The 11,149-nt window shown below is 45.6% G+C and overlaps 1 non-coding gene across 1 annotated transcript; it reads left to right on the plus strand.

Moving 5' to 3' along the window:
• Positions 1-9,438: 9,438 nt before the first annotated feature.
• LOC133474000 (U2 spliceosomal RNA) lies at positions 9,439-9,627 on the plus strand. The gene has a single exon (XR_009787317.1). It is a non-coding gene; the product is annotated as a U2 spliceosomal RNA (small nuclear RNA).
• The last annotated feature ends 1,522 nt before the right edge of the window (positions 9,628-11,149 follow it).

The raw sequence follows: 11,149 nt of genomic DNA on the forward strand, positions 1-11,149 counted from the left end.
CAAGGATAGCCTTTGGGCCATCCAGAAAAAGTGCCGACAATTATTAATAAGTACCTTACGCTTTGGACTGGGACTACCATTGCCGGTTCAGTCCATTACCACCACATAAATTCAGGCCTCGGCCCATCTCAGTGTGTTGCAATTCCCTCTTCGTTGTAGGGCAGACACTGATATCTTGACATATATCACAAAAAACACAAAAATCTTTTACCTTACGCAGAAGATAAGGGTGCCACCAAAAGCGCAGCTTCTTCAGCATTGACACATAACTTTCCTGTAGGTAACATCAGTCTCCTAGGTTCTCCTTGTCATCATACTCAGCACCTGTCTCTTGCCACTTACACTTGTCTTCCTTCGGCGCCGCCTCCTGGAGGTCGCGCACCACATCAACTGTTACTGCAGGGAGAAAGACAATTAACTGATCTCGTTTAACAACATATTTTCCTTCAGCATCCATTTATTAGCCTGCTACTTTTTTCAGCACCATTAATAAATAGTAACACTCTGACCTTCAGATAACTCTAGTGCCCCGCACCTGGCCAGCAGTTCTGCAGCTTGAGCGGAGGGTTTCATAACATCATTTATGGACCAAAGCATTGGGATTTCAGAATTTGGGTTTCCGCGATATCTTCTATGGCCTCTTGTTTACAAGTATACTACGGCACGTTAACAAAAGCAGTCGGGTTTACCTCGAATGTTACCGGAGTCACGGATGTACATAGACCCCCGTCTGCAGGACCCTCGGACCACAATGAGTCCGGCAGCGAGCTCAACAGCTGTGCGGCGTCCTCATGGTCCGAGAGTTCTCTGCCATGGAATCGCGCTAAAGTCACATGCTCCAACACCCCTCCGTCCACCATGGTACCTTGAATACAAAAACATTCAGTACTGGAAGAGTACAACACATTGGGTATTTGATCTTGTTGCCAATCATTTGCCAATTGGCATTTTCTCACCATGGGTCCCAGTTCTCAAGCTTTATGACCTAGTGCAAGTGAAAAAGTGTGGAAAAGATGTCAAACTCATCATAAACCACTCACTCTGCTCTGGCGTCAAGGTGGAGGCTGCTGCCACACCTTGCTTCCCTATGTAAATACTTTTACTTATTGAGCATCCCATTTTCCCCCTGTATTGGCTCAAAAGCTTCTCTGTAAACCAAATCGTCATTTTTATCATAAAACAGTGTGAGATGGAGAGGATCAATTGAAGGACGATAGGGGGCAAGAGAGTCGATCCAGGCCTTCCACCGCAGGAAGGCCGAGTAAACGCCGCCTCCCTCCTTTGTTTCAGGTTTTAGTCGGGCCCAATATATGTCAGCAGTTGCTTCCGGAAGTTCATGTTGTATCATGTTCCATCTGGAGGATAACTTCTTCCACAGTTCATCATGGTCCCATCGGGGACCCGTATCGTCAGTCCATCTGGGCTACAAAGGATGGTAGCCTTGGTCTTGATAAGCAGATCTCTGCCCATCAGGTTCACTGGAGCCCCTCTTTTCATGAAGACAAACTGATGTTCATGTGTCTGTCCAGCAATTTCAGTCTTTAATGGTGTCGTAATCGGCAGACTCATGGGCACCCCTGCACAGCTCATTCAGGTGGTTGTCTTCCCTTAGCGGGGTTCAGAGGCTCTGTCTTTCCTCCGTCCCCTGGCTCCGGGCTCATTGGGCATTCAGACCAGGCCTCATTGCAGTAGTACTGGCGAGATGGCTCTTGTTGCTGTGGAGCCTGCTGCGGATGCTGTTGCCGGGACGCGCCTACCTCTCCCTCGTGAAGCTTTGTAGCCTCCTCTTTGAGGTGTGGCCTCTCCGGGTTCCACTGGAGGTCATTGTTGAATCATTGGGTAAACAGTACATTGGCAATCCCAGTGTCCATACTGACCACAATTGAAGCACGCTTGGTCCGTTGGAGGTCGGCAAGGGCTTCCCCTGCCTCCGTTGGTGTCCTCTGTCACGACTCCCGCCTCGTCTCCTCGTTGACCCCTGCGCCATCCACATCTGTTTTTCTGCTTCCATTTTTATTTATTTATTTATTTATTTATTTATTTTTAATGGCCACTTTACGGGCCTGGGCCAATTGTAGCTTCAAAAGTTGTTCCTGCATGTCCTTTACCTCATCTGATGATTTGTGTTTTCTGTCGACAAAAAGTTTCAAATGGTGTGACACATGACAATTAAAAAACCTATCTCCCCCTTTCATGAGGTCAGGGTCTTTAATAAGTTCAGTCCTAACTTCAACCGGCAAGGTCTCAAGTAAAGCTATTCTATAAATAACATTTGCCTCTCTTAAACGGGAGGGATGTGATCCTGTCTTATCTGTCCAAATACTTATGCAATGTTCGAAGTGAGAACTGGGATCCATGAGAGGTTTGAAGTCCGGAAGCTTCGGCACCGTTGGGGAAGAGGACGGGAACATGTCACACAGCAAATACTATAGGAGCAAAAGGGGCAAATAAAATTTCAGGTTCGACATTATTCAGACCCGACCGTGTCAAAATATCATCCGATTGGTGAACCGAAATGCAACAGGCGCGTATCAATCTCACTATGTCACCACACGCCAGGCTCATGTTGTCCGTCAACTTTTTCAGCCCCTGGATCCAAATTACACCAACAGCAGCCAGTCCGGGCAGCCGTTTCTGTAAAAACTCAAAAATTTTTAAAGACAATTTTTGTACATTTACCCACCTTTTTGAATGCGGGCTCGTGCGGAATTGATAGGAGTTTTATTTCCCCTCTACAAATGGTCTGCCATTTGAGCCGCCCCTTGACCGGCAATGCCGGTTATAGTGACGTCACTGGGGCCGTTTTCGGAAAGGTCCGTAAATTGTATTTAGCGGGGGAATTTGTCGCTCTTATTTTTTCTTCGCTGAACAGCTGCCATGGCAGGGCACACCAGACAAATCTCATACATTTTTCTACTCAATTTTTCATTGTCTTCTATTTTCTTATTCAAGTCTCTTTTCTCTCTCCACCCTGCAGCATCCAACTTTTCCTTCCTCTTTGTTTCCCTTTCAGAATAACCTCTCTGTTATGTGAAACAACTTACATTCCTTTTTTTTTCCACTTTGCCCACACACTTCTTAATCCTGTTTGTTTCTTTTTCTGCCTTTCTCTTTCAATCCACAAATCCGACACTTATCACATTCATTACCTCGACACTCGACTGTCCAATTCACAACCCCGAGTTTTGGTGGCACACTCATCTTGTTCTAAATCGGTTTTTGGGGGTCCCAAAATCCCCGTCTACCGAAACGTTACAATTTGAAACCGCGTCCGATTTCAAGTCAGTCTACGACGGGACAAGTAGGTACCTTGTTACCCTACTTCCAGGATTTTCTCTGATCCTGGTCTGTCAGGTACCTTGTTACCCTGACGTCAGGTCCTCCGTTACCCTGACTTTTAATTATGCAATTTTAACAACACGTCTTATTAACTATTGACAACAAAACAACTGTACCACAAGTCTCCCAAATTTCGCCATTTCCAATGTGCAGAATTCGTGATATAATCAAACAGGCTTCCGCTCACCTTTTTTATTTCGGTGCACCGGGGAGATTTGCAGTCCAACTGAATTCCTGCCGCTCCTCTGTCTCTTTAACTAATGTCCTTTCAGGATCACGTCGGGCTCACCATTTAAAGGAACCTGTGTTTTAAAATCTCCTAACTCCCGTGGTTCCAAGCGTGTTCGTTTTCGTGAAAGAACTTCGTTCACAACAATGTATCAAAACCAACCAATTTATTCCTGACAGAGGAGTCTATACATTTGCAGAGCTCTGGGTTCGTAACTACCCCATCTTATCCTTAGCAGATAAAGTAGTCGAACTGAAACTATCTGATTCTACCCCAGACTTATACAATGTTTCAAACAGGCCAGTATGTAATCGCTGTCGTCTGATTGATCCGTAATCTGACGTCATCGTTGTCCTGCAGAATGATGACCATTTGATCTGGCTCCAGACTTCTGCTCCAGGTGTCGCCTGCATTCCTGCATTCAATGTTTATAGTGGCTCCCCGCAGTTCCTTTCTTCCTTGAGATGTGTCTCCAAATACCACCTGATGGGGGGGTTTTCCTGCAATAAAACCCCTACCCCCTTATCTGATTATACTGTAATACACATCCTCTTCCAAGCTAGTTAGACCCTGAAACTCTATATTATATTCTATTACATATAGAATTACATATTAGAATATAAAGTATTCTATATTCCCTTCAGCTGGTAAGTGGGGTGGCCTGTCTCAGTTGTCTCGGGAAGCACAGAGACAGGTTTGGTTGAAGAAGAAGAAAGATGTAGAAAAATAAAACAAAAGCGACGGAAGGCGAAAAATAGTTGTTCATCATGCCTCCTTGGGAGAATATGACCATCTCTCCTCCTGCCTTGGGTCCAGGATCCGCTAGCAAGTTCAGAGAGCTGAAGTTTTCTGGGAGCTTATTTGGTAGCTCAGCAGCAACGGTTCGGGAGGCTTAGCAGCAGCGATCCACAGAGGCTAGGCGCTTCCATCCCCAAGGCTGACCGAGCCGTGTGCCCGAACAAAAAAAGGGAAGGGGGGAGGGGTGGCCAGAGGCCATCCCGTAGCCGGGGAGCTGATAGCAATAGAAGAGCGAACAACCAAGATGGAAGAGACCAAGAGAGCGGGAGTCAGCGGGTAAATATCCAGGGGGCTGTCGGATAGGACTGAGGACCAGAAAAGACCACACCCATCAGTTTGAATGTAGTCTACAATTTTGACCCATAGAATGTGATTAAAAACCTATATTAATATAAAATACCCCGAACTTTGTCCTCTTTACTCACAGGTCAAGCATATAGAGTGACTGTTTAAACTTTAGTCTTGGAAAATCAACTGCTTATGGTTAAAATCACATTTTATGCTGCTTGGAGTCAAATCAAGACAAAAAGTTCTCAAAATTACGCAGCTGTGCTTGTAAAGGTGACACACTGACACAGACATCAAGGCATACATTTGGAATATTTCTGCAGAGTTCGTGAAATATCAAAACAGACATTTATCCTTGGTTAACAAACAACAGAATGGGGGTTTACAGGTTGCAGTACTCTCGAACGCCAGTGGGTGGCGCCTTGTGTGCATGTTTGGTTTCCCGGAGAGAGGAGCCACCTTTTGGCTGCTGCCAGTTCAAATGAAGAAAAGGACTCTTTGATGACTGTAAACAAAGATTTCGAGGGGACCTGCTAATTACTTTAGGGTCCAGTAGGCGTCTTCTTGGGGTAGTCTCACAGCAGGGCCGCTTGGAAGAATGCAGTTTATCAAGGTGTGGGGGAGTCACTGTGACGCCTCAGGTTGCGGGGAGCATGTCCGCTACAATCTCCTAACAAAAGTGCAATGTTTGGATGCTGAGGTTTTCAAGTGTACCGCTCCCACTTGTACGATTTTGAAATGAATGTATCGCTAGGGACGGCACGGTGGTCGACTGTTTAGAGCGTCTGCCTCACAGTTCTGAGGATCGGGGTTCAATCCCCGGCCCCGCCTGTGTGGAGTTTGCATGTTCTCCCCGTGCCTGCGTGGATTTTCTCCCACATCCCAAAAACATGTGTGGTAGGTTAATTGACAACTCTAAATTGCCTGTAGGTGTGAATGTGAGTGCAAATGGTTGGTTGTTTGTATGTGCCCTGCGATTGGCTGGCAACCAGTTCAGGGTGTACCCCGCCTCCTGCCTGATGATAGCTGGGATAGGCTCCAGCACGCCCTGCGTCCCTAGTGAGGAGAAGTGACTCAGAAAATGGATGGATGCATGTATCTCGGGTCTCAATCAATGAAATAAGTGGCTCAAATAAGTTTGTACTGCACTATCTGTGAGTTTCATTGACAATTTATGCGTTTTTTGGGCACGCAGACATCTTTACAAGCCAGACGGTTGCGGTCTAAATCAACAAGGGGTTAAGTTATTGGCTGCCAACATTTTTTACTTTGTAAATCATTCAGCGGCCTGAAAAGAAAACACCAGCCGTGTTGACACGGCTGAAGGACAAAAAGATACAGTTGTTCCCAAACAATCAGACGAACAAGAGCTAAGGCGACACGAGGCGCAGACGTATTCATCAGCGTCATCCAAACAATCAGAGGGGCGAATGACATATAAGATAAGCCAGTTAACAGAAAGTAGCTGTAATACCATTTTAAATGAGGCAACACCAGCAAATTTAAATTTTATGAACAAGTGTCGAAGAGGGAAAAAAGGCGGTGGTATTGCTGTTATTTTTAAGTCATTACTTCAGTGTAAAGAAATTATACTGGGTGATTTTAGCTCTTTTGAATATCTCTGTTTTTTAAAGGTGTCCCAAAGGTGATTGTTTTAATAATTTATAGGTCTCCAAGATTCAATGGAAAATTTATGGAGGATTTTTCAGAACTGCTGTCAGTTATTTGTACTGACTACAACAATTTTGTCATAACGGGAGACTTTAACATTCATGTTGACAATAACGTGGGAAAAAAAATCTCAAGAACTCTCTGCTATACTAGACAGATTTGACCTCTCTCAACATATCAAGAGTCCAACCCACACTCAAGGTCACATCTTAGACCTGGTCATCTCAAATTCTATCATTTGACATTAAGGATATGGCTATTAGTGATCATTTTTGTGTATTCTTTGAATTACAGATTCTTCTTCTTCAGTTCAGACAACCTCTATGTCTATTAAGAAAAGGTACATAAATGAGAGTACCGCCACTAAGTTTATGGAGACCATTGCTGTGCCACAAACTGTGAATGCTGAGCCAATTGATGAACTTTGGATAATTTCACCTGCAAAATCTCAAATGTCATGAATGCTGTCGCTCCTATTAAGAGACAATCTTGAGGTGACCTAGAACACCGTGGAGGAGCACAATGATGGTAAAGACCTCGAAATCAAAATGTAGGAAAGCAGAACATAAGTGGAGAAAAAGAGAATGAGTTATTTTGTAACCATTGGAAGTGTTCAATCTCATCGAATGGCAATGACCTATGGGGTCCCTCATGGGTCAGTTCTTGGCCCCCTTCTGTTCAGCCTGTATATGCTACCCTTTAACTTTAATCTTGACTATCATAGCTATGCAGATGACACACAGTTATATCTAGCAGTCTCTCCAGATGACTACAGTTCAATTGAGGTGTTGTGTCACTGTCGAAAACAGATAAATAACTGGATGAGCCAAAATTTTCTTCAATTAAACCACAACAAAATTGAGATAATTGTTTTTGGTAATAAAGAAAAGAGGATTGCTCTTAGTGAGGAGATTGCATGTTCTCCCCGTGCCTGGGTGTTTTTTTTTCCGGGCACTCCGGTTTCCTCCCACATCCCAAAAACATGCGTGCTAGGTTGATTGGAGACGCTAAATTGCCCATAGGTGTTAATGTGAGTGAGAATGGTTGTTTGTTTCTATGTGCCCTGCGATTGGCTGGTGACCGGTTCAGGGTGTACCCCGCCTCTCGCCCAAAGATAGCTGGGATAGGCTCCAGCAGCCCGCGACCCTAATGAGGATAAGCGGTGAAGAAAATGGATGGATGCATGTTTTTAATGTTTATAAGTTTTTTTTATCTGTTTTTAAATTCTTTTAATCATGTAAAGCAGTCGTCCTCAACCACTGGTCCGCGGACCGGTACCGGACCTTGAGGCATTTGTTACCGGGCCGCAGAGAAAAAAAATTACCAATTTTTATAATTTCTGTTGTATTGCAAGTCACGTGTCTATGTGTTTTATTTTGAAAATTGGCCGGCTCTTCTCAACCCGAACCACCTGCACGTCTCATTTGACACGTTGAGACTCGAACGCTTCTGTTTCCGGTCAGAGTGGGCTGGCTAACGGTGGGAGAGCTCAAAGAACGAAATTAATGTGTGTGTGTGTGTGTGTGTAGGTGTGTGCGTACGTGTGTGTGTGTCTGTGTGTATTCATTCATTCATTCATCTTCCGTTCCGCTTATCCTCACTCGGGTCGCGGGCGTGCTGGAGCCAATCCCAGCTATCTTCTGGCGAGAGGCGGGGTACACCCTGAACTGGTTGCCAGCCAATCGCAGGGCACATATAAACAAACAACCATTCGCACTCACATTCACACCTAAGGGCAATTTATTCTTCAATTAACCTACCCTGCATGTTTTTGGGATGTGGGAGGAACCCGGAGTGCCCCGAGAAATATATGTATTTGCACGCCACCACAGCCGGTCCGTGAGTAAAATGCCGACTCCTAAAAGGTCCGCGGTGCAAAGGTTGGGAAACACATTGAGTTACCTTTTGTATGCTGCACCGTGCCCCAATGGTTAAGATCATTGCCTGCTATTGTAGGCGATGTAGGTTCAAGATCCCGACCGGACCATCCGCCAACATCCCCCGGACTCACGGCTGTGGTGTCCTTGAGCAAGACAGTGATACCCCAAACTGCACCCCGGGCGTTTCAGCTGCCCCCTGCTCCAGTGTGTTCCACTAACAAGTTTGTGTGTTCACTGTGATGGGTAAAATGCAGAGAACAAATTTTGTGCATGTTCATGACAATAAAGGTGATTCTTCTTCTTCTTTGCTTAATTTTCTCACTATTTGTAACTATTTTTCTGAATGTTTTCAGTGCTCTCTCTTTGACATTATGTGCACGTAGTCAGAAGATTTTAAGGACGCTAAATTGGATATGATGTCACTTCACATCAACAGGTAAAGCTAATTGTGAAACACGGGGCCGACTCGTGACCATACATTTCCTTAAGATTATTGTACTTAAGTGTTATAACCAAACTACATTTGTTTACAAATATGTATGTTTTCCTTTTTTTGTATGTTTTCAGTAATAATGGTTGAAAATAGTTAAATATTTAACGAGTGGTTGGTTTTGCTTTCACTCTGTCGTTTTTTGCATTAATTCTTAGGCAGAGCCTGCTTACTGTTTTTGGATATAAGTTGAAATGTTTAATGGCAAATATTCATGTCTTTTGACGTTTCTGGCATGTCTTTAATCGATTATTAACACTTATCACATGACAAATTTGAACGTTGTGTAACCAAATTAGTGGACGGGGTGTAATTCGCCTCCTCTGCGACGATGGCGCTAGAGTCCTACTGTCAGTTAGCAAAGAAAGAAACAGGAAGTAGTTGAGCGAGGCAGAGTCATTGATGTTTTTTCGTCAAAATGTTGAGCAAACAGCTATTCAGCTTGTGGCCACATCATTATACCAGCAACCGATTTTTATTCCAAATAACTCATTATTTCTTTGGTTATTTCAAACTTAATATGCGGCTAAAGGATATGCGTTAATCTGCGGATTCTATTGGATTGATGTGGGCCACGTGACCAAGGAACACGAGTATCTGACAACATTATTTCAATATAAACGTTGAAAAACAACGCAGTTGACATTCGTTTCAAAATTGTTGTTTGGTGTGTCCATATGTGCCACCATAACTTTGGCTTGTAGGCTGGAGAATGAGGTCGTCTTTTCTGGCATTATGTCTGCATCGCTTCTGTGCGTTTTGGCCAAGATCAAGTTGACTATCTGGTCTTATCAGTTTAATATCTGATATGTCCCCTATCCGGGTCGTATATTAAATTGATTTTTGAAGCTAGGAGATGGAATAGGAGCTTGCTCCGTCCACTCCACACATTGCTCTGGTATTGCAGTACCTCCGGGAATGGTGCACCCCCACAACTAGGTCTAAATAAATATCAATTGAGCCATCAATCCAATGACTCGATCTATATTTAATGCACTGAACAGAAGGTAAACAAGTGACTCTCAACTCTGGGGTTTGTCTGTTATTCTCACTTTCAGTATTGTACAGAGGCATATTAAGTTTGGACATGGAGCATAGGAGAAAAGTGACAAGGAATGTTGTACGCCTCTCCCCAGCCACTTCATCGAGCTCTTCTGGGGGGATTCCGAGGTGTTCCCAGGCCAGCCGAAAGGCGTAGTGTCCTGGGTCGTCCCCGGGGTCTTCTCCCGGTGGGACTTGCCAGAACACCTCACCGGGGACGCGTCCGGGAGGCATCCGAATCAGAATCCCCGGCCACCTCATCTGGCTCCTCTCAATGTGGAGGAGCAGCGGCTCTACTCTGAGATCCTCCCGGATGACCAAGCTTCTCGCCCTATCTCTAAGGGAGAGCCCAGACACCCTGCGGAGGAAACTCATTTTGGCCGCTTGTATCCGGGATTTTGTTCTTTCGGGCACGACCCACAGGTCTTGACCATAGGTGAGGGTAGGAACGTAAATCGACCGGTAAATCGAGAGCGTCGCCTTTCAGCTTAGCTTCTTCTTTACCACAACGAACCGATACAAAGTCCGCATCACTGTCGACGCTGCACCGATCCGCCTGTCGATCTCCCGTTCCATTCTCCCCTCACTCGTGAACAAGACCCCAAGATACTTGAACTCCTCCACTTAGGGCAGGATCTCATCTCCGAGTCGGAGAGGGCACGCCACCCTTTTCCGACTGATGACCATGGTCTCAGATTTGGATGTGCTGATTCTCATCCCAGCTGCTTCACACTGGAGCAAACTGCTCCAGTGAGAGTTGGCGAGCACGGCTTGATGAAGCCAACAGAACCACATCATCTGCAAAAAGGAGAGATGCAATGATAATACCGGACCCTTTCTACGCCTCGACTGCGCCTTGAAATTCGGTCCAAAAAAGTTATGAGAAGAATCAAAGGGCAGCCTTGGTGGAGTCCAACCCTCACCGGAAACGAGTCCGACTTACTGCCGGATATGCGGATCAAACTCTGACTCCGGTCGTACGGGGTTCGGTACCCCATACTACCGAAGCAAGCCCACAGGACTCCCCGAGGGACATGGTCGAACGGCTTCTCCAAGTCCACAGAACACATGTAGATTGGTTGGGCGAACTCCCATGCACCCTCGAGGACCCTGCCGAGGGTGTAGAGCTGGTCCACTGTTCCACGGCCAGGACGAAAACCACACTGCTCCTCCTGAAGCTGAGATTCGACTTCCCGACGGACCCTCCTCTCCAGCACCCCTGAATAGACCTTACCAGGGAGGCTCAGGTGTGTGATCCCCCTGTAGTTGGAACACACCCTCCAGTCCCCCTTCTTAAAAAGGGGGACCATCACCCCAGTCTGCCAATCCAGAGGCACTGTCCCCGATGTCCACGCGATCTTGCAGAGGCATGTCAACCAGGACAGCCCCACAACATCCAGAGCCTTTAGGAAC

Source organism: Phyllopteryx taeniolatus, unplaced genomic scaffold (genome assembly GCF_024500385.1).
Source record: "Phyllopteryx taeniolatus isolate TA_2022b unplaced genomic scaffold, UOR_Ptae_1.2 contig_80, whole genome shotgun sequence".
Classification (NCBI taxonomy): Eukaryota; Metazoa; Chordata; class Actinopteri; order Syngnathiformes; family Syngnathidae; genus Phyllopteryx; species Phyllopteryx taeniolatus.